General features: G+C 45.2%; 1 protein-coding gene and 1 long non-coding RNA gene across 2 annotated transcripts in view; one reads left to right on the top strand and one right to left on the bottom strand.

Moving 5' to 3' along the window:
* LOC306820357 (protein kinase C alpha type-like) overlaps positions 1–23,690 on the bottom strand; it is a 134,740-nt gene that overhangs the window by 95,246 nt on the left and 15,804 nt on the right. The gene's annotated exons all lie outside the window — the stretch shown is intronic.
* Positions 14,013–15,149, top strand: LOC306820503. Its single transcript, XR_013778678.1, has 4 exons — positions 14,013–14,173; positions 14,262–14,338; positions 14,446–14,508; positions 14,785–15,149. It is a non-coding gene; the product is annotated as an uncharacterized lncRNA (long non-coding RNA).

Genomic DNA, 23,690 nt, shown 5'->3' with positions numbered 1-23,690 from the left:
AACACAGCTATATGTTTAAAAAATGTCGCCTAAATTATCCTCGGATACATTAGCTCGTGTGTAAACACATTCTCGTCCTCAGGTCGGTTTCGCCTGATCGTCTTGACAACGGTCAACTTGTACGACATTTTCCCCGAGGTCTGAATATTCACATCGCAAAAATCAAACATACCTGTGTTTATTTACTGTTGACTAATTACTCCCTCAACAGTTTGTTGTCCTCAGGTCTCTAACCGTTGGCCCTGACACCAAATACAGGATCAAACCGTCCCGGCCAATCAGGTTTCAATGGGCAAAATGACGTAGTGTCATCGCAAGAGTAAAACTGAAGGAGACCCGACAGCCTTTCCAAAACCAAAGATCTTAAAATGACAAAGAGTGAAACAAAGCTTCACTGAGACACGATCGTCATGTGACGTTGGTTTTCAGACGTTTATCAATCTGTCATGGATCGCTGATTGTAAAAGCGATGTCATCACAAAACACACACACTGGCGTAATTTGCAGACTGTGAGCAGGAGCCTGGTGCACGCCGCTCAAACAATGACCACTTATTGGGGAGAGCGGTCGAGAGGGATGGCATGTAATAGAAGGAGTAAGATTGCTGCCTTCACAAATTACACAATGGGCGCTTCAGGGTTCCCCTCCTAGATCCAACAGAATGGGTAATTGCAGACCTTTGTGTGGAGGCGGGACGGGAACATGAACGAAGAGTCGTTGGGTACAATGGAGCTCTGCGCACATTAATCACCTTACTGCTCATGTATACTGAACGTTGGACTTTAAAGGCAGGGCTCTGTACATAATGGTGGTAAGATAACATCCCAAGGAAAGGCCATAAAAACAAGCCATTCATCATCAATGATGAGTCAATAAAGGAAACCAACGGGGGGGGGGGGGGGGGATTTCAAACATTTAGATTTATATCAGGAAACCACTGTGAGAGGCTGCTGCAGCCATGTTTCAATAGTGTCCAGAACAAAGAATTACAGTAAAGCTTGTGTTGCAATATGAGTCTAAAAAAAAAAGAAATGACCTAAAGACTTCAGTCAGCTGTCAAGAGGTCAGAGCTTTTCATTTCCTGTAAGACACAAAAGGTAATAACACCTAACACATGACCTCACAGAGCTGTGAGAAGGAGGAGTGTTATAAAGACTGCACACAGGAGCGTTTCTCCTCCAGTCCAACGTGCTCCAACACGACTCCATCACTGATCCTTCTTCAGCTCTCACTCTACACCAGCGCCACGCTTGGCCCAGAATTAGGTTCATGTATAAACACAAAGACGGGAGTGTGGACGGACGTGAAGGACTCTACGTGTGAGACGATCGATACGAGTGGACGAGGTCATTCTCGGTACTTCCTGCAGCTCTGTGTAGTCACAGAGCCCTCTGCCTTCATTACTGTGAAGAAACAACTATTTGGTACTTTGGTCCTCGACCGTTCCCAACTCGAGTCAGACGGAGCTGCAGTCCCAGATCAACGTTTCTTTGCATGTTCATTTGGTACAATGTGTAGAATTATCACATAAAAAGGAAAATGTCCATCCAGCAGGCGGATTACAGAGACACCCGGGTGCTGTTGGGAGTCAAATGGGAAAGACCCAGCAGGCTTAGGTCTGTAGTGAAGTGTGAACAGACGGGAGACAAACCCACTGGGTGTGAACATTTAGCCTGTGGACACGGCTGCGCTCCTTTTCTTCGACCGCTCGACACCTCCAGTCGAGCACATCAGCCGGTGAACCTGACGTGGCTCTGAGCCAGCTCTCACTCTGCGTCTCAGCTCGTGCAGTCGAGGACATGAAATACCCGAGGAGAGCAGCTCAGGCACGCCGAGCAAAAAATAGAATCGGCCGAAAAACCGTCCTGGGCTCCAAAACCACTGAAGCTTTGGCTGCTACACTGATGGTTTTAATGAATTATTTACTCAAGACAAAAAAATAATAAAAAGTTGTGAGCAGAAAGCAAGCAGAAACTTTTGTAGAGAGCACGTAACCTGAGAAGTGGGGGACTGAAATTATCATCCATTAGCATGCCTCGCAATTTTTATGTCATCATCTTGTGTGTGACATCAAAAAAAAACAAATAAATAAACAATAAACAAACACGTCGGAGGAATTTAGACACCACGAAAAAAAAAGAGTTCACGGGTTCAATTATCTCAGAATCATTTCTGTAGTCCTGCAGTATGGCCGTGCACGGCTCAGCGCCGGCCCTCGTTAGTGGAGATGTGCAGGTTTTCTGTTTGGAAACCAGCAGCATCAACGATTAGAACGAGAAGTTCCAACCACCTTCCAAAAAGGATTTATACCCCTTTAATAAAGTGAAGGTGAATGATTAGCCAGGCTGAAAGGGAGTGAATACCATCACTGTTAATGATCCAATTACTACAAAGAAAGCTGGCTGACATTTGAAAGACCGCACACATGATAACACGTAATGATTAAACCCTTTTGTTCCCGTAGTGTGTGATTGGCCTGTTTTGGTCCAATCAATGTTCTCCACACACACACACACAGATTCAACCAGAGTCCGGCCCTCTCATCAAATGCAACTTTAGATTTAACTAACATGGCGGACGACAGGCAGGAGGTAACTGCAATATTTTCAGACTTTTTTTTTATTTTATTTTTTTAAATCAGAAAACCCAAATGAAGAAAGACGTTGGATAGAGTCCGTCCTTCTTCTCACGTCAACATCAACAGAGTGCGTGCTCGGCTGTCCTCGGGCTCCTCCCTGCACATCAAGACATCAGACTGTAAAGACTGAACATGTGCAATATTTACTATTTGCAATTAGGGCGAGCACCACGTCCTCTGGAGCAGGTCGGGCTGGTCTCAGCACAGCAGAAGTGAAAAGATGGAAGGAGCTGGGCTCATGATGGTCCTGGTCCCTAAACAGAAGGAGCACACACCTCGTCTGTGGGAGTGACCATGGAAGCGTCACTTCCTCCTTTACATCATAAACCAGCTTTATGAGGTGAAACTCCTGACTGACTCCACGAAACAATGACTTCATCTTGAACCACACCTCTCCTGTGCACTGAGCCATGACGACACACACATACACACACACACACACACACACACTAATCCTTTATGACTGTTCATGCAGCACTCAGTGGCAGCCTTGAAAAGTTGATCCTTCATGTTTTAACTTCCTTCCATCAAAGAGAAGCACGCCGAGCTTTGTCACCTTCCACTGAGTTAAAACAGCTGACTCATCTTTCTGCGTCTTATCCAAACTGAACGTCTTCTCGAGCACAAGCTGCTCGCACGTTTATCCACGGGAGGATCTCAGGAGGGCCGGGCCCGGCTTCCTGTTGCAGGCTCGCATGGGGGGGGGGACAGCAGCTTTTCCTACGAGCTCAGAGGCCCTTTTGTTCACTCTCTTGGAGTTTGGAAAGTCTGACAACATGGGTAAACATGTGGCATGAAATTTAAGTCGATACTGAAACATCCATGATGGCCTTCCTTCCACTCTGAGGTCGTGACGATGCTCCTGTAAAAAAAAAGGTTCATCTTAAAGCAGCTGACGGCGTCTCTCCGTCTGATCAACACTGAACATGTGAAGTGTGAGAAACTCCTCACTGTGACGTTTATACCTCCACTTCGCCAACTTTCCACATTTAGGAGACAAAACTGATGCATTCAATCTTTCTCTGTTTAGAGAGTCTCGATGGGAAAGTGCACCAGCATGACTCACAACTCAACAAGCTCAACATCTGTGAGCACTTTAAATACCAAAACAACACAAGCAGGCGGACGGACGAAGATTCACGGTCGTTACAAACTTATCTCATGTGCAGGTTGGGCGCCAGTGGGAGAGCGGTCACCCCGGGTACAGAGGTAACAATCCTCAAAGCAGGTTCGAGATCCAGCTGAGGCTCTCTCTGTCCCTGAAGACAGAGTGTGTTCTGCTGGGTAAAGACGTGATACGGAGATCAAGTCAGCTGACGTTACAGCGCAAGAATCCAATCAGCTTCCTGAGTGGTGATCAATAAGTATATTTATATTTTATTGTAACTTCTCACTCATTTTGTTTTTTTTCGAAGAAATCATCAAACTTTTGTCGACTGGACGGTACGAGTTAGGGCTGTAAAACGTGACGTGGGGTGAAAATAAATAAAGAGTGCACACGTTAGCTCAAACACGACACCTACGTTTCTCTTCAGGACGCTCGTCACCAGAACCTTCCAGCTCGATCTGACACGAGTAAGAATCAATGCAAACTGTCGATGAAGTGTCCAGCCTGAGTCCAAAGTACACGCTGTCTCCAGTCTCTAATCATCAAACGTGCTGATTAAGCAGCTTTCAGCTTTCGCAGTAAGTGATAGGGGAGAGCTTTAACAGGATTTCAGGAGGGCCGACTAATCCCGAGCAGAGCGGGTAAACCCTGCGCGGGGCATCGACTCTGAACGCTCACACGCTGGAAAGAGAAAAAGTTTGGCGGCTGCCGTCGCTCAGTTCGGTTCACATCTGGACGCTGCTGAACCGCAGTGTTGGTCTCACTGAGCTGGGACAGGTCACACTTACTCACTCAGTAGTGATGGTGTAAAGTAAGCCTCTCAGCTTCTGTCAACTCCCTGAAGAGTCAACTTGACATTTACAATAAAACACAAACATATAAGAAGCAGCATCTTATTGACCAGAGAGCGTTTCCCTTGGTTTGATAATAAAGGAATCAATGTTCACCTCCGTGCCCTGACATTTGAAGCCGTCCATAATGGCCGACGCTCTGACACGGTGACGGTGCGGAGGAGAAAGGTTACGGTGAAAGTGTCACGACGAAATTCAATTCAGAAACCGTTCAATGACTTCAGCATAGAGGTCCAAACATGACACATTGATTTAGATGTTGACGGCACCTCGAGTACGACCACACCGAACAATTACAAGAAAGACCAGGAAACTGTCAGCGTCCTCTTCCATCCACTTACAGAGTCAACGTCGCTAACTTCTCCGTTGGAGCAGAAACGGTTTGGGCGTGTTAGCATCACGCTAACAAACGCTCAAAGAACACGCTGATGGATCTGCAGGAAACGTCCCCTCAGCCTGGAGAAGCACCAGCATGCACGATGATCACACTCAACCTGACGCCGTTCCTCCTCTGAGCTGAGCTAGCATTGATTCATTGCTGCGGAGGGAAAGATATCACCGACAGACGGTCAGCCGCGCTCTTCTCATTCATCTGCTCATCCACTTAGACAACACGCGTCGCTATTGTTCACTTGCAGTCAGCAGCAGCCAAATATCACTAAATCAGGGACTTGAGCCTCACTCCTGGATAAATGACACAGTGTAACACGGACGAGGGCAGATTAAGAATAAGAGGACGAGTGACGAGCCAAATTAATGTAAAGATCTCGGCAGGTTATTTTGGAAAAGGTTGAAAAGAGTCTCGAGGCTGAAATCAGACAACAGGAAGCACGACCATCTTCTCTTTGTGAGCCCCCGACTTCTTTTTGATGTGAAGAGGTTTTTACTGTATTGACACCCAAGGTGAAATTAGGTGAACATGCAACAAACACACAGGCTGAAATATGCTGCTGCACAAACAGGATCATATGGACATGAGCTGTAACTGTAGCTGAGAAGAGCTGGGTGTGCTGATCTGAAGGTAATGTAACCAAAGTGTTTGATTCAGCCTCTTAAATAAGAACGAAGTCTAACCTGCTATATTTAGTAACACAGGAATCAGGGAGGAGGAACAACAGCTGTGCCTCTTGATATTAATGAAGCGGCGTGATGGATCATGTTCCGTCTGCATGCACATCACTCTTCGCCAGTCGCTGCTTCCTAATGGAAGCCAACCCGAGTATTGATTTAAATGGCACAAAAGTTTGATATGTACAGTAAGGAGGGAGCGGCGAGGCGCCTGCAGCTCCTCTCTCTGGCTGCAGCGCTGGACGCTCAGATTGAGCCCAACACATCGATCTCTGATAATGTCCCTGCAGTTCCTGGTATCGCTCGAGGATATAAATCCGACTGGACGACAGATCGGCCATAATAAATAGAAAACGCCGTGACACCAATGCAGACAAAAAATGGTATTTTATTGGCAGTGCTGTGGGGTTTCATTACTTCCAAACGCCTCCAGAATGCCTGAGAACACTTCATTTCTGTCAGCACAGGCCAGGACTCAGAATAACTCAGGCGTGAAAGCAAAGCCTCTGAGTCTGGACTTCGTGATGGCAACAGCATCCCGGTTTAAATAGGAAGCAGATATAAAATTAGCTGTATTAGATTATGAAAAGCTCGAACACTCTCTATAGAAGAGGCTTCCTCCTCACACACAAACATCTCTGGGCTCTTTCTCCACACTGAGCTGTGCACCAGGATTCCTCCGGAGTGGACAGGGCTGCCTCTCTTTCTGCTTCTGCATGCATGCACACAAATAGACTTCACCCAGGGCATGTAACCCCCCCCCCCACACACACACACACACACACACACACACACACTACCAGGAGAGAGGAGGCATTCCCACCCATGAGACAGTGAGCCAGACAGCAGCACACACCGGCTTCTGTGACACAGGCCAATAGTGTGAGTGTTGCAGACTTGCATGAAGAGAGATTCAGGAGGTCTGCCTTTGAAATCCTTCTGACCCGGCTGGTCCCACATGCATGTCCCAGCAGGAGACTCTCCTCCAGGGGCCACACATGAGGGACAAGAAGGACTCAGAAGTGGTGGAAGAATCGACGGCGTATTGCAGATATTCTATTCATTCTGTGTGAAGTTTGGCAGATTCTCAAGATCGACAAAAATAGATGGCAGGGAATAAACGTCACCTTCCACTTCTACCCGCCTGAGGAATCGTCCTGATTATATCCTGCTGCATTCTCACATCCGCTCACTGTGACTTCACATGTCGACCAGGAGAACCTCTGACATAAAGCCCACATGTGAAACGTGAAGTCAGGTGTTCTGTGCATGAGTGAAAGTAACACCTTTCAACAAGGCCAGCACACACACACACACACACACACACACACACACACACACACACACACACACACACACACACACGGTGTTACACAAGGGTTTGATTCAACAAGAGGAAGGGGGGGGGGGGGATCACTGTGTATGCTGGCAGACGGCCTGATTCACGTCACATAACCTTCATTGATTACAAGGTAAGAAACGTGCAGCAGGTTGGTGTGTACACAACGAGGAGCAAAGAACAAGGATCTCCAGGTCCAGATGTCGGACATCTAAGCGCTCACTGTGAATGTTTCCTGCAGCGTTCACACACGAGCACGGGGCTGATTGAAGAAATAGTCTGGGTGAATAATTCACCTGTTCACAGCTCACTGCAAAAAAGGAGTTTGTGCACTTTATTAAACAGGTTGAAGAATCCAGTCCAGTCTGACTCTTTCACTTTAAAGGGATACTTATATAATGGTCGTGAGTCCAGCCCTCATTTTGCCCTGAGACGAGAAAAATGTGTTTTTCTTTGCCTGGAAGTTTTCTTCATGTGATGCAAAAAGCGTCATATTGCATCACATGAAGAAAACTTTGCAAAATGAGGGCTGGACTCACAACCATTCAACACTACTACCATGTTTCTAATGATACACAGCTTCATGCAAATGGGTGAAGTATCCCTTTAAGTCACTTTGACTGAATACAGCTGAGGGTCAAGAATGAGAGCGACCCCTGACCTCCACCAGACACAGTGAGAAGAGTTCAACACACCCAAAGTACTGGACAGACAGAAGGAGAGCACACACAGAGAGAGAGAGAGAGAGAGAGAGAGAGAGAGAGAGAGAGAGAAGAGCGGACACATAAAGCAGAACATTTAAAAATGGAAACGTGAAAAACGTCAGGAAATGATAGCGAGTAATAAGAAAGATGATCCAACTTTAATGTCCCCCGTGATTAAGTTGGGTAATAAAAGGAAAGAGCCCGGAAGAGATGAGGTGAAGAGATTGTGGAGAGAAATGTAAAACATGTGAAGGCAGCTGAATCACAATATCCTGTTTCAGCTCATTCAGACATAATCTCCTGTGATGGCTCGGCCGCGGTCAGCTGGACGCACAAACTGCTTATTGTGGTTCTTCCACTTCTTCCAGCATGCAGTCAGACAGGACATTTCTCTCCACAGCCGTCCACTCAGTGGGTCTGTGTGGGTGGGTTTGTGTGAATGTGTGGGGAGGTGTTCACCACACAGCTGGAAAAGCTCCAACATATCACCACAGCGAGGCTGCCACTTATGTAACCGAGCGTTTGTCTTTTTTTTTTTCATTCTCGTTTCTCCACTTCCTCGTCTCCACCTCTCTGCTCTTGCACGACTTGTGAAAAGCGAATACTTAAAGAGAGGATGACTCTCGCTGTCACTGAGGCGGCAAGAGCTCCAACAGTTACTTTGTGGCTTGGAGAGATTGCATTAGCTGAGAGGGGAGAAGGGAGTGCAGCTTCACAGCACACAGCTGAAACAACCACATCCTGTCAGCGCTGCAAACAGCACAGCACGTCTCCTTAAACAACAAGTACAAACACACTCACATGACTGCACAGCACTGAATGCACACAGCACCGTTTGTTGCTGAGTGATGTGCAAAGAGTTTGTTTTGCACGCTTCAACACACACACACACACACACACACACACACACACACACACACACACACACACACACACACACACACACACACACACACACACACACACACACACACACACACACACACACACACACACACACACACACACACACACACACACACACACACACACACACACACACACACACACTGGTTAACTCGTTTACATGTTCGACTGGAGCGGCAGGCTGCAGGTCTGATTTTCCCCGGTGATCAATGAAGTATTTATCTCCACAACACTGATGGTTGTATTTTTTAAAAGCACGTCAAACGTTCAGTGTGTCTCTCATGTGTGTTCAACATGTTGAACTGCAGCTTCATGCAGCTCTCAGAGGAAGCAGAAGGAAACGCTGACTTTGACACTTTTAGTGGCTGACAGATTGCACGAAGGTCGGCCAACGCGACCGTATCTGAGACATGTCAGTTCATAGCAGATGATGGCTGTGTGTGTGTGTGTGTGTGTGTGTGTGTGTGTGTGTGTGTGTGTGAGCACGCTTGTTAACCGTTGCTGCTCAGACTCATAGTGGGTTCCCTCCATATCGCCCGATAACTTCCTGTTGCAGCAAATAACAACCAATAAAGGCAAAGCAGGAAGAAGAGAAACTGTCGTATCGGAAGCTGTGAGTGATTAGATGTCAGGCGAGAGGACGCGCTCTCCTTAATCTCCAGAACAGCGAGCGGGAAGACGAAAAGAGAGTGAATGGAGTTCATCTCCTCAGTGTTCATTAACGTGGCGCTCCGCTGCACACGACGCTTCACGGAGACGTTCAACACAAACACACAAAGTCGTTCTCAGATAAGAGATCTGATTCAGGCGTGCGCTCAAATATTATCTCCTTGAAAAAAAATAAATGATGATGTGAGCCGTGAAGCATGTAAACAATCAGAGCCACAATGGCCTCCGCTGCCATTCATGACTTCACACCCAGTGCGCACACACACACACACACACACACACACACACACACACACACAGTCAGCGCTGTCAAACCTGTCAGCCTCTTAACCAGCAGCCAGTCACGGCTGACACAAAGGGAAGCATGCGGTGGCTGGTGCTAAGTGGTGTGACGCTGGAAGGAAGCGGGGCAAGAGACAGAGGAGAAAGACGAGGGTGTGGAGGCTAAAATTAGTCGTCTGTGAGAGAGCAACAGATGACCTCATGCTGGCTGTCACCTCGCTCCGCCGCCGAAATCAGGTCATCTGACGCCCTCTCTTCTCTCTGTCTCGTCTCCTGTTTGAAGGGTCCAAACGTCTCAGACTGGCCGCTCGCAGACTCACCAGAACGTCCAGGTACGTGTGTGAAATCTGGATTTGTATTGAAAACTTGTTTCTAATCCTGCATTAGGAATAACAAACAAAAACATTCCTAAATATTCATGAGCTGCACGAGAGAGGAAAACGCAGCACATCAGTTCACTCCAACTCCACCACATGTTTCTCTTCCCGAGTTAACCCCTCGACGCCTGTTGTCGTGAATTTGCATCAAACCGCTTCCAAAACATAACCAAATAACCAAAACAGCGTCTTTAATCCTCCACTGCCGGTTGATGCACTTTCAATACATACCGAGGAACAGCATCCGTTTGATGTGCTGTTTTTATGTAATATCTATTTATGTGCTATTTTCAAATTAATTTAGCATCTACCAACACATTTTGAATACTTGGAAACACATTCAGGCGTCAAGGGGCTAAAAGTCCAGGATAAGTCGGGGTGAGCTGATTGGAGGACAGCTTCATAACTCAGCTCTGCTCTTGGCTGAAATCACACCGTGCATCGATTTGAGCAGGACTGAAGGTTCAGTGTGTGAATGCACCAGGAGTAAAGGCTCATGGGTATTCACCTCTAAGAGTGAATTTAATGTGGCGTCAGGGAAAGTGGGGTTCACCCGTCGATGCAACGATTTGATGCCATAACATCTTAAAGGAAGAATTTGAGACATTTCACTAATAAAACAGCAGTAATCCACAATATGACGGATTATTTCATAACCAGGCTCGTCTTATTATATCATGACGGCACAACAGGGAAGTGAACCACTAACCCTCATTCATCCGCCACTGTACATTGACCTTTAGCTGCCCCCATCTCTCGAGTCCTACACACACACACACTGCACATGGTTATCAGCCCAGCGCCTGCCTGAGCAAAGTCCCCTTTGAAAGAAGAGGCGCCATAAAAAGCCTCACAATGAAGCAGCAGGTATTCGGCCGGGTCAAGACGCCCGGGGAGAGGCCAAAGCTGTGGCAGGACAATGTTATTGCCTTATCCTGTTCCCATTTCAGCACTCCTTCCTCCATTATGTGCCAATCATGCGTGTCCCTCCAGGCAGAAAAAAAAAAGAAGGTTCAATCTTCATGTTAAGGGCGCAGGAACCGGAGCAGCGGCGGTAGGAGGGGAAAAGCTCAGCGTGCAGTCTAAGAGGTTGTGATTGTGGCATCAGAAGTCATTAGCTGCAGGAGGCACAGAGGCCGAGTGTTTGTGGGGCTCATGCTCACATGCAGAGAAATCACTGACAGGACAGCTAAGTGAAGCTGACAGATCGCCTGCGAGCAAAATGGATAAAAAGAGAAGAAGAGAGAAGTGTGAGGAGTGAGGGCTGCCTGTCTCCGAGGTTCAGCGTGCATGAGCTCGCCTTTTAGACGCACACATGCAGTCCAAAAAAAAACCTCACATTATGACTGTGTGTGTGTGTGTGTGTGACGAAATGATTTCCTGCTGATTCTGCCTCCGTCACTCACTGAGCAGCAGACGAACACGCTCGTCTTCATGGATGGAAATAAAGATTCATCAGACATGTTGGATGCATCTCACACAGAGAGGGGGAAGTGAAGACGTCTAAGATTAAAACGTGTTTGCATAATTAATGAAGAGTGAGGAATCGTCTGCTCGCCGACGTTTACAACCCCGACTCCTAAAAAGATGAGACATGTAAATAAAAGCAGGCTGTGATGATTGGAGCTCCTGGTGTGATCTTGTTAAAGTCCGGCTGTTCGTTTGACAGTTCAGCACGGAGAAGATCAGACTCCATCCGAGCACGGGTACAGATGACTGTGTGTGTGTGTGTGTGTGTGTGTGTGTGTGTGTGTGTGTGTGTGTGTGTGTGTGTGTGTGTGTGTGTGTGTGTGTGTGTGTGTGTGTGTGTGTGTGTGTGTGTGTGTGTGTGTGTGTGTGTGTGTGTGTGTGTGTGTGTGCGCTGTGAGGAGAACGTTCATCACCGATATGAGCAGACGTGGCTGTGAATCTCAGTAAACCCACAAGCTTAACTCAGGTCAATCCTTTGATCGGAGAAGAGCCGGTGACACCTGGAACAAAGCCTGTGGCTCAAATCAAACGAGGCATCAAAGAGTGACAAACCCCACAGTGGAGAGAGAGAGAGAGAGAAAGAGAGAGAGAGGGCCAATGAATACACTTCAGAGAGAGAGAGTGTGTGTGTGTGTGTGTGTGTGTAACGCATACGAATCAAATAATCACCAGGAAATTCACCTGATCACTTGGAGAACCTCAGGTGAGAGAACAAACAGGCTGTTTGATCTGATTACAGATTGTGTCGAGCGAACACAACTTTTCTCACACGGCATCATTTCTGCTTCCTGCACACTCTCTCTCTCTCTCCTCCTTGGACGCCTCAGTCACGGTTCATCACAGCCGTTCCAAATATCATCAGAGCCTTACTTAAAGATCCTGGACAGGTCAGACTGAAACAAACACACTGTCGAGGTCAACCGTTTAAAGACGGCACACATCGACGACGAACATGTCCGACGATCCCACCAGAAAGCAGCTCAGCTCCCGTAACGGACGGAGCAGCTGATTTACTAACTTTGGATTTGTCGCGTGGTTTCGTGGTCAGACACAGCTCATTTACATATTTAAAGCTAATGATTTGTTTGTATGTATTCATGTTGCTTGTGGAGGCAGCTGAGCGTGTGCAGCACATGGCATCCAGGAATACATTTCTCCAAGGAGCCATTAAAGTGTATCACATCCTGTTGTGCTGCATAGAATGACACTTTAACATACACTGGTGGGCACTGGTTAGTGCGCGCTCCACGTACGGAGGCCGGAGTCCTCCGAGCAGGAAGGTTCGAATCTGACCTGTGGCTCCTTTCCCAGCTGTCATTCCCCACTCTCTCTCTCTCTCTCTCTCTCTCTCTCTACCTGATTTCAAACTTTATCTACAGTCCCATATCGGCAACAAAGGAACAAAAAGCCCCCTTAAAAAACAAACCATCAGCACTGATGTGGGAATTACACCATAAAGCCAGTGATCAGCCAGTAACCTGCCTCCTGAGCCACCGTGTTGTTTCCTTATGATCGAGGAAACCTTCAGAGCAGAGGAGAAAGAGGAGAAAGCTTTTGGACGAGATCCAAGAGTTACAACCAGGAATGTTTCAGTTGGCTGGAAAAGATGTAAATCCAAAAATCACATCCAGAGGGGTGGTAGGAAAAATATTTCTGTAATGTCTCTTGTATGTTTAGAAAGATCTTCTTCTTATTACCCGCATGGATTCAAAAAGAACATGGTGAGGGTGTGTGAGGTTTCACATGTATTGGCTCATAATCAAAAGCAACAGTTTTGACCTGCTCACTGCATTAGAGAGTTCACTTTCAATTGATCCAATAGTTGTCGATGCATCCTGCTAAATGCATTATGGGTTATGGATTCCCAGTGTAGTATATTTAAACTGGGAATACTTATGTGAGAGATGCCAAATCCTACCCGTTCTCCTTTTCTTTCAAATGTACGCGTTTCATTTTTGACAAACGTGTCCAACAAACCAACCAACCAATTATCCAAGTAAACAACAACCAACTAACCAACAACTGACAAAACAAACCATCAAACATAGCAACCACTCAACCAATCACCCAACTAAACAACCAACCAAACAACAACAAACTAAACAACCAATGATCCAAACAACCACTTAAAAAACTAATCAACCAATCAATCAATAAATAAAGACACAAACAACCAACATAACAAAGCAACTAACTTAACAACCAACAAACAATCAGCAAACCAACCAACTAACAATAAACGAGCCAAACAACAGAATAAAAACAATTAACCAACTCACAAATAACACAAACAAACAAAACAACCGGCCAATAAACTAACAAATTAACCAGCCAAACACACAACCAACAAACAACCGACCAAACATTCAAACAACAACCAGCCAGCCAAACAACAACAAACCAACTTAACAATGAAGCAACCCACTAACTAAACATCCAACCAACCAAACAATTAAACAACATAGCAACCTGCCAACCAACCAACCTTAACAACGAATACACAAAAACAACAACCCACCAACCAAACGTCTAAAAACAACCAACTCTATGCCACTCAGGCTAACTGTGGGCTGTTACACCACAGAGCCAGCACACAGGGACTGATGGGGAAACATGATTTTATCTTCTCAAAAGGAAACTCGTACGCTCAGCACTCTTTTGCCACCAAGTCGGACGCCTCAGCATAAAGCATAAATCATTCGCCTTCTTATATCATACACACGGAGGCATGTGCAGCCAATGAGACGTGGACAGATGGACGGTGTGTAATGTCATACCTGCAGTGTTTTAAGCTGAGTCAGATTGTCTGGTGTGTAAAACATGAGAGGATTTAATGAGCTCTGTTTCAGATATGAAGCGTCGTCTCAGTCTCAGAATGTACTGGACTATGATATAATTAGACTCCTCTAATGAGTCACTTCATCAGGTAAAACAAAGACACAGCGCTGCAACACCATTCAGAATTCACACCACGTAATGTGTGACTGTGTGTTCAGGTGGAAGCTCACATTACATATCCTTCCTTTCCAACAGTTACAGAAATGCACTCAACAGAGAGAGAGAGAGACAACAAGAGGCTGTTAGCTTAGCTTAAAGGTACACATGACTGTTCATTTTGTTAAGGAACCCTGCAGTGCACAACACACACACACACACACACACACACACACACACACACACACACACACACACACACACACACACACACACACACACACACACACACACACACACACACACACACACACACACACACACACACACACACACACACACACACACACACAACTGAGACATTTTCTAAACATTGTTATGACAGAAACACCTCTCATGTCTCAATAAACAGATCTAACGCTTCTCTCCCTCACACAGCATATCCTCTATGAGTCATTCTCAAAGGCCGACTATTAAACGCTGACTCACGGCGTGGACAACAACAAATGCTCTCGTCTCACTTCGCTTTAATGTGAACCCATGAACTCGACAAATGCTTTAAATTCAGGGTCGAGGGATGGTTACGTGATATGACAGGGACACAAAGCACCGATTAAGATTTGTAAAAGGTGATCAAACAGAACCTGCGGGGAACGACTGATTTGGCTTTGCTTCAGCTCGTTTTTTTTTACAGAAACATGCGAGTGGCAGCACATTCCCGACGAGCCTCCCTGCACATTTTAAAGACGCATTTCATGAGTCTTTTGTTCTCCTGTTAAAACAACACAAGAACTGGCTCCAGTTTATCTTCAGCGAGGTCACTCCGGCATAAAATACCAGTTCCTCCTGTTTGTCTCAGGATCTTAGGAGGTTGGCACTGAAAAAGAAACCTCGCAAAAAAAGCTGCAAGTTCTTACTGGACTGAGAGGAAACACTTACCCAGCGAAGCATGCACAGCAATGCTAATAAACCACACTGTTACAGAGAGATCATTCAGAAGTACTCTCGCCATCACGCGTGTGTTCATATCGGGGATATTCATGGCAGCTGATTCCCTGTAAATTAAACACTCAACAGTACAAACACTAAATGATGAACATTTTATTTAACGTGGCTAAACATGGAATCACATCGCCTGGGGTTATAAAATGTCAAATTGGTTTTGTGAGTGTGGCTAACGTTAGCAGTGCTAGCCCAACCAGCCGTCCCTCCTCCCAGCAGGTTAACATTCAAGTGCCCGTCGATTTGCCCTTTTCAGCCTGACACGGCCTGTCTACAACCTTATCTCCATGTTCCCCATCAAAACACCACTGGTTTACCTTTGGCTAGTCGAGCATTATGGTGGAAGCCATTCAGCGGAGTTACAGCCTCGGCTCGTGGTGGCGGGTTTGCATTAGAGTTTGGTCACAACGTCCGACCAGCACTGAGGGCTTGAATTCATATAAATGTTGGAAATGAATTAAACTGAAGGGGAAGACGTTAAACCAATCAGTGGGCTAATCGCACACATCCCAAGTTCCTAAGTTTAATGCACTGTAGAGATTTTTCTTTTCAATAGATACGAGGGATCAGCGTCATTCAAATACGCTTTGCAAATGACCAAACTTGAGTCCTGAGATTTAAGTTGTTTTATCAGTAACACATGAAGATATGTCACCGCTTCAAATTATGCTTTAGGTTTTATAAGGAGAAATAAGCAATATTTCCTATAATAAAACATCATCATGTTAGAGTTACTCTCTCATGATAGAAATCTAAAATGGATTCCTTTGGCGATCAAACAGACCCGGGAGTGTTTGGCCCTCCTGTGAGGGTTTTAGATCTGAAGGCAGGTTCAGGGTCAGTTCTCCTCGATATGCAGATTATATGTAAATCACGCTCTCATTGCCTCCTCCACTCCACGCCAAGAAGGTGACCGAGAACTGAAAACCGCAAAACCACAACGTAAATAAAATCTGTCATTGAAAAAACAAAGACGAGGAGAAATCCCAAAAGAATGCAAAAAGCTGTCAAAAGAAATAGAAATATATTTTCATTTTCTTTGTTCTTCACTGTAACTTTTGCGTAAAATGACCTGTTTCAGTGCCAGTGTTTCAACACCAACCTTTGTTTTTGTTAGTTCAGGTGTGTTTTCAATGCCAAATGTTAATACTGATGCTAACATTTAGCTTTCACTGTTCTGGCGCCGTACCCACCCTGATAAAAAGAGGAGTCGAAGGCTGTCTTTGCTCTGACTGGGGTCAGTCTGGGTGGATCGTTCAGATTACTGATTGGCAGCACTTTGGTGACAGGTGCTTTAAAAAAAAAAAAAAAAAGTCTGAAATTACGTCTCTAATGTTCTGCCTGAGTTTGAGCTTTCATAACATCCAAAGCTTTTCAATAAAAAAACAAAAAGTCTGATTTGGGGGATTTGTTGAACCCTTTTAGTTTGAGATATTGGCCTTTGGAGAGACGTTTTATTTTCCCCATTAGTCTTTAAAAGCCTCTCCCCTTCTGTCACAAAGCCAGAGTAGTGTTGCAGGTGAACAGAATGCTGTTTTTTTGTTTTTTTACAACAGAGCAGATTCCTGCTGCATTATTTTGATCTGTTTACAAGATTGCATCCGCTCAAAGTCACTAACGTCTCGTATTTTCTTTGTGCAAACGGATTATAAAGCACTTTGCTGGATTAAACAGGCATGTCAGTGATCTCTGAGAGGAACAAATGGAACTTTTGAAAAAGGATTGTCAAATATTTTTTTCGACAAAGTGCACCAGGATTAGGGCTGGGAAGATTGTCATCCAAAAGGAAGCCCTCTACTATTGTCTGTGAGTTTCCTCCCTCATATCAGGTGAGAGTAAATACGTGCAAAGAGCCGACCTTGAATGGAGGAACATTCCTTGGTATCATATTTGATTCATGATTAAGCTCATAAATGTGGATATCATGAAGCGTCTTGTTAATCATTCACCTCGTTCAGCGTTTCAGACACCACAATGAGTCAAACTGCTGCAGAAATACAAACGTGCTGAACATACACAAAGTCAAGTATTTAAAATAGTTGAATTAAAGTTCTCTTACACAAAGAAGAAAGCTCATCATGTGCTTCAGTTTGTAACTTGAGGATCAAAGAAGCAGGCCAGTGAGAGATGTGATTAACTGTCAATGATTCGATGTGATCGAATGGATCTGAGGATTTTATTGATCACTATTAGAGCTCTCTGAAACGCTGACCCCCCCCCCCCCCCCCACGCCCCTTCACGCGACCTCAGATCCTGTAGTGGCGTCCTTCTGCTCGTTCCAAAGTCGAGGCTCAAATGGAGAGGGGCCCAAGCTTTTTCAGCCTGAGGAGACGAGAGCAGAGTCGTGACATCTTTAAAATCACTTCTTCAAACTCACTTTTATGTGATTCTCGACTTTTTAGTAGTTGTTCTCTTTCTTTATTCTTTTCCTTTTGACCCTTCTGAACTCGATTTCACTGTATGTGACATATTTTAGAACTGACAATAAAGTAAACCTTGAACCTTAAAAAGTCCACTTTTCTGACCTTTGCTGTTTTTATATTTTCACCAGCTTTCTTCGATTTCACCTTTTTGGATCCATTTCTGTTTTTATAACCTGTGATGAGATGTTTTCTTATTCTTTCCTAAAATAGTTTGTTGGTCTTAATTGTCTTTTAAAGCTGCTGTTGTAAACTGTCTGGTGTTTGTGTTTATATCTCTGTCGACGTCTCTGGCCTGATCATTGATTTATTTATTGTTTTGTCTCTAAAAGCACTTTGTAAACATCTGTTTTATAAATCAAGTTATTATTATTATTATCACTATAAATGCTTGTGACGCATGGTGCCTTCAGGAACACTGAATGTGTCTCACAATCACAACAAGTCCCGTTTCATTGACAGTGTTAGCAGAGCATGAATGCAGCCTACAAGATGAGGACTGATCTCTGATTGGACGTTTACGAGGACTGCACAAAGAGCTGAGTTTGTTGGATTTACACAGTCAAACGTGGCCTTGCTGCTCTCACAACAAAAGTGTGTTATTGTCTGAAGTCAGCACAAGATGTTCCTCTCCTTCAAGATAGCAGAGCGTGGTGAACACAGGGGACGTGACGAGGCCGCGTGTTGACTGGCCTGTCAGAGAGGGGACCAGGAAATCAATATTTAGAGGTTGAACCTGCTTCCCTGGCAACACTGGGTTTTTAATGATGGGTGTGTGTGTGTGTGTGCGCGAGTTCGAGTTCTACTAACACTGAAGATGTAGGACCAGCTGAGATAGATCCAACGTAGGCAGAACTTACACCTTAAATCTTCCACCCTACGCCTGGCTTTGAGGCGCTGGGTGTCGATGGAGCTACTTTCAAAATCATGCAGGTCGAAAAACAGCGACAGGAACATCACCGGGAAACAAGAACATGCCACAATAGTTTATAGGATTAATCATGGCCCGCAGGAGTCCTTACACTTTATGAGTTGGGCGTGGTGTTTGACTGTGAAACAGGAAACGTCTGCAAGTCCTGAAAACAGCTGGAAGGCATCCGAAGTCACACAAAGGCCTCGTTGACTTTCATTCCCATGCAGAAAGAAGAATTAAACTCCATCAAAAACCCCTCTGTGTAAGTTAAAACTACTCTACTCTTTCCTGTGTTAATGCAGTTTGATTGTAATGAAAGAAATCCTTGTATAACAGGGTCCTAAACCTCCCACCACTTCTCCAACGTGAGCTTCACATCTGTAATTACGACTTCATTTCCCCCCTTTCCGTACTCCATCCAACCCTTCCAGAGCTCCGCCATTAGATAATGTCATTATCAAATCAAAAGTCAGGCCAATTAAATGTAGATTATGCTGTAATTCAGAGCCTGGTGCATTAGTCTGCATGCTCTCCACCAGCCATCTAATACACCTCTAATGCATTCGTCCAGTAATATCCCTCTCTAATCTGTGGTAATGTCCGCTGCTGCACCTCCCCACGGATTAACCAAACCCTCTCTGTTTTAAAAGCATTCTGATCCGTACACAGAGTCGTGTGCACCTCTGAAAGGTACACCTTTTATTAAGTTGAAGCCTTGTCTACTTTATTTTTCCGTGCATTATTCCCTCAGTGGCAGGCTGCAGGAGGTGACTGCAGGTCAGCCAGAGTTGAAGAGTTGACATCGACGTTTTGTAACGTGGAACGGCGTGAGAGGATTCCTTCTCTGTTCTCGTGACTTCCTCTTCTTCATCAGCCTGTAGAAGAGACTGCAGACACACTGGCTGAGAGTGTGAGTGAGATTTTAAATACACACTGTAAGAACAGAAAACTGTTCCCTTTCATGTGACTGACTCGATGTTTCCCGTCCATGTCCTTTTTTCACTTGACTCAGACGTCTAATTGTGAAGAAGGAAAGATCTTTGCAGAATCCACTCAGATAAAATAAAGACAGGTCTGCCCTTGACGTCCCACCTAATGTTAATTAAGCCTTCAACACAAACATGCCTTGGAGCTGATAAAAAGCGTTGGAGCGCCGTCAGCATCTCCGTGTGACGAATGGGCGACATGAAGATCGGCTCATCTCTGAGCTGTAAACGTGCAGCGAGATGTAATCTTCGTCTTTCACGTGGCTCCTGTGTTCGGAGGGAAACCGCTGTGATGTTGCTGTCAGAGCTTCTTTTCTGTGCGGTTCTCCTCCGATTGGTAAAACTGACCGAAAGGAGATCAAGTGTGCCGCTCCGTGTTTTTAAAAGCAACATAAACTGTCACCGTGTTGGATGTTCAGACGACATAGATGATCTGCATGGTCGATTATCTGTCACAGCGTTTTATATTAGCAATCACAGATAAAAGGAGTACATTATAAAAGTGTGTTTCTTTGGCTGTGCTGCAGGTCAGTCGTTCCCTCTGGGTCTGTTTACGCCACAGACTGTAAATATTAATGGACAAAGACTGAGTGCCGTCGACCATCTGCTCCTGCCGGGGTCTCTGGAGACTCCTCGGTATTAACCGCCATGTTGGAAAGCCTTTCTCAGTCAGCGTGACGACAGGAAGAGAGCCGGAGCTGAGGCGGGTTTTAAGCCTCACCCACCTGTCAATCATGTCAGCTCGACGGTTCACTATGGATACCCACTGTCGTTAAACGGATCCACAGTGTTAGCCCAAGATGACGACAGCTAATCAGAGCTGTAAACATGTTTATTCATGCTGTAAAAACGTTGCGTGTTTGTGACTTCCTGTTTGCCTGTGAGCCCGCCTCTAGTGGACACTCAACATGCTGCTCCATTTTTCACTTCCAAATGACTTTACTTTTGCTGCTTTCTTTACACTCAACACTCTTTCTCATCTAATGCCCCGCCCACGACACTATCTGATTGGCTAGACATCAAACGAGTAACAGCCAATGAGAACAGAAACCAGAGTAGCTGCAGACGCAAAGTGGCATCAATTATTCAAAACAAACTACACATATGACTCCTGACTGAAGAGATCTACATGTTCTGATTGTTTGGACACAGAGAATTGAAGCAGGAGACGAGGCTTTGTTATAATCTCAACGCTTGTGGTGTACGGCTGAGTCACAGAGCAATGATCTGTGTGAGCAGGATCTAGTCACACAGGGAAGGCTGTAAATAAAAGGCAAAGAGTCATTAAGCTAGTCACAACATCAGTGAAGCACCTCATACACTAAGAGATGTTTGACTTGTGCTTCGTTTGGGATTCTCTCCAAAATGAAGCTGCAACAGTTCTTCTCAGCTGACTCACACGCTGGGACTTACCTTACTAACAATCAGCCTGCAAGCTTCTGTCATGTTTAATGTCAAACCGTCCTCGAGCTGTTAGCGGGCGATAAAAAACTCAAGGGACGAGGTAAGAGAAGGAAGAAGAGACGCAAAGATGGAAAAAGCTCTTTCGACCTGTTGGCAAATATTTAGCTCTCTGAGCTGGAAATAGACTCTTGACTGGATTCATGTGTGACGCTGTGCGGTTTAAAAATGCAATATGACGGCGTTTGAAGAGGGAGTCCAAATTTGTAAAGGCCAGTGGGGAAAGTTTGAGTCTGCTGGTGTGAACTCACTCTACACTCTGTTGTTTTCATTGCCTTGCTTCCAAGGAAATGAACACGATACATTCAGTTCATTCATCCTGATGATGGTTAACCGAAGCCTCCATTTCAGCGAGCGAGGCATTAGTGCTCTCAAAAGAAATACAGCTTCTACCAACCAAATCCAAATCTAATAAGGATAGATTTCCTCACCTTTATTGAGACTGCCTAGAATATTCTCTACCAAATCACGCGTGTAGAAGCTAACTCATGGTACGCTACATGACCCCAGGAGGAAGATTATCACCATACAGAGATCACGCTATGACTGAGTCAGTAAGGACACGTCACAGTATCTGATATCTGTACGTTTGGGTGTATAATGCTGCATTCAGGTGCTCCTCGGAGGGTCCCAGTTTGGTGAGTTTAGAAGTCGTTCGGCCGACTTCAGTGTGTTCACATGGACACGTGGATGCTACAAATAGAACGTGTGGGACGTCACTGTTACAAGTTATATTTGAGCCAAAAGGTGACGGGCGATACGTGAATTCATCAGAAGTATCCCAAAATCAACAAAACATCTTCACGACCACATGTGATGACAAAAATGGCATCAAGTCGGCAAATCCGGCAGCTAATTCTCTCTCAAGTTTCTGAGTTGTTGTTCCGACTTGAGGAGGCGTTCATGTGCGTTTTACAACCTCAGGAACTCGATCTACCGATGTGTCCGACACCCACAGAACGCAGTGTGAGACACCATCTCAAGACCTCATTTTCTCAAATCTTAAAAGCTGGCCTCTTCCTGGTGCGAGAAATAAACATGCATGAAGTTCTGAGACATGAGCGCAGAAGCTGGGATAGCTTTTTTCAACCGTTCTTCTTCATTGGTTCAAAATGTTGACAGTTAAAAAATGTGGTAGAATAAAACATGATGGAACAACAACAACAACACGGCAGGTCATATGCTCGGCTGCACTCGGATTAAGTTATCAACCACCGCTGACCACTTTCAGGGAGCAGATGTCGACGTATAGGCCTGAGTGAGACTCTGAAAGCTGCGTGTGATGTGTGTCAGTAAGTCTTTGTTTTGATGTAAACTGGAGCAATAATATACTGCACGTTTGGTTGAACCGGCTTATCGACTCCAATGTGGCTGCAACTACCGGTGATGACCGAGACGATAACGTCCATTTGAAACGTATCATCATCATCATCATCATCAGGATTATTCCGCGGTCTGTAATCTGTGATACACTTCACTGTGTGTCATGATGCTGACCCTGCTGTAATGTGCTCAAAGGAGACGGGCAAAAAGCCTTTAGCATGTTCAATCAAGAGAAGTGAGGGGAAGGTACTCGAGTAAACAGTCCCCACGTTGATTGAACAGTTTCCTCTCATCAAGGTTCCTCATTCACAATTTCCCCCAGGATGTCAGTATCTGTCCGGGTATGTGATAGATTTAACGTGCGCCGTCTCCAGCTCATTACTGTTAATGACTTTTTAGACCTCGTCACTGAAATTACACCGGGTGTTTCATGGAGATATTTCCATACCATTTTCTCCTTCCCAGTACTGGATGTGATACCCGGACTTACTGAGTGTGAGCTCTCAGGATCAAGCAGATAGATCAGAGACCCGATGAAAACGGGTTTGTTTTATAACCTCATTGGAATTTAAATTTTGTTTTTAAGGCTGTATCAAGAGGCATCCTCTGGTGATGAAGATATAGCCAATATGGAAGTGCAAAATCCTGCAGTGCCTCGAGTGTCCACTAGAGGCCGTCTGCTCAGGAAGTCACATACGCACCCATTTAAAGAAGCCATTCATTACAGCCAAAATTAACATGTTTACAGCCTGGATCAAAAACTTTCACACGTGTAGCTGAAGTCAGCATTTCCAGCAAGGAGACCGCCATCCATGGGACTCCAGCGCCCCTCCAGGCGTCGTCCGTTATTATTTACAGTCTCTGGGCTTTGTGAGTGGATTGTGGGATGTGTAGTTCATTGGACCATGTACCATGTGCACCTTTTCTCCTTCTTCCCCAATATTGGGAATTTCTACGTGAAATCAAATCTGAAACCAAGCTGACCAGGTATCTGAATACTTTGGTAGCTAGTTGGCTTGGTTCCAGGATTTTTTTCAATGGACAATTTTTTGTGTTATGCTTCTCAGATTACATGTGATTTGTATCTTATCTCAATTCTTTTTTCAACAGGAAATGGAATCATGTATACCTAGCTTTGATTTTCTTGATGTCTCTCAGTCAAATCGGCCTTTCAAAGCCAGATGACATGAAAGCTAACAATGAAAGTAGCATCCATCCATCCATCCTACAGCTGTGGAT

Source organism: Symphodus melops (assembly GCF_947650265.1).
Source record: "Symphodus melops genome assembly, chromosome: 2".
Classification (NCBI taxonomy): domain Eukaryota; kingdom Metazoa; phylum Chordata; class Actinopteri; order Labriformes; family Labridae; genus Symphodus; species Symphodus melops.
Note: the sequence above shows the minus strand (reverse complement) of the source record. Positions and strands in the feature narration are given on the sequence as shown.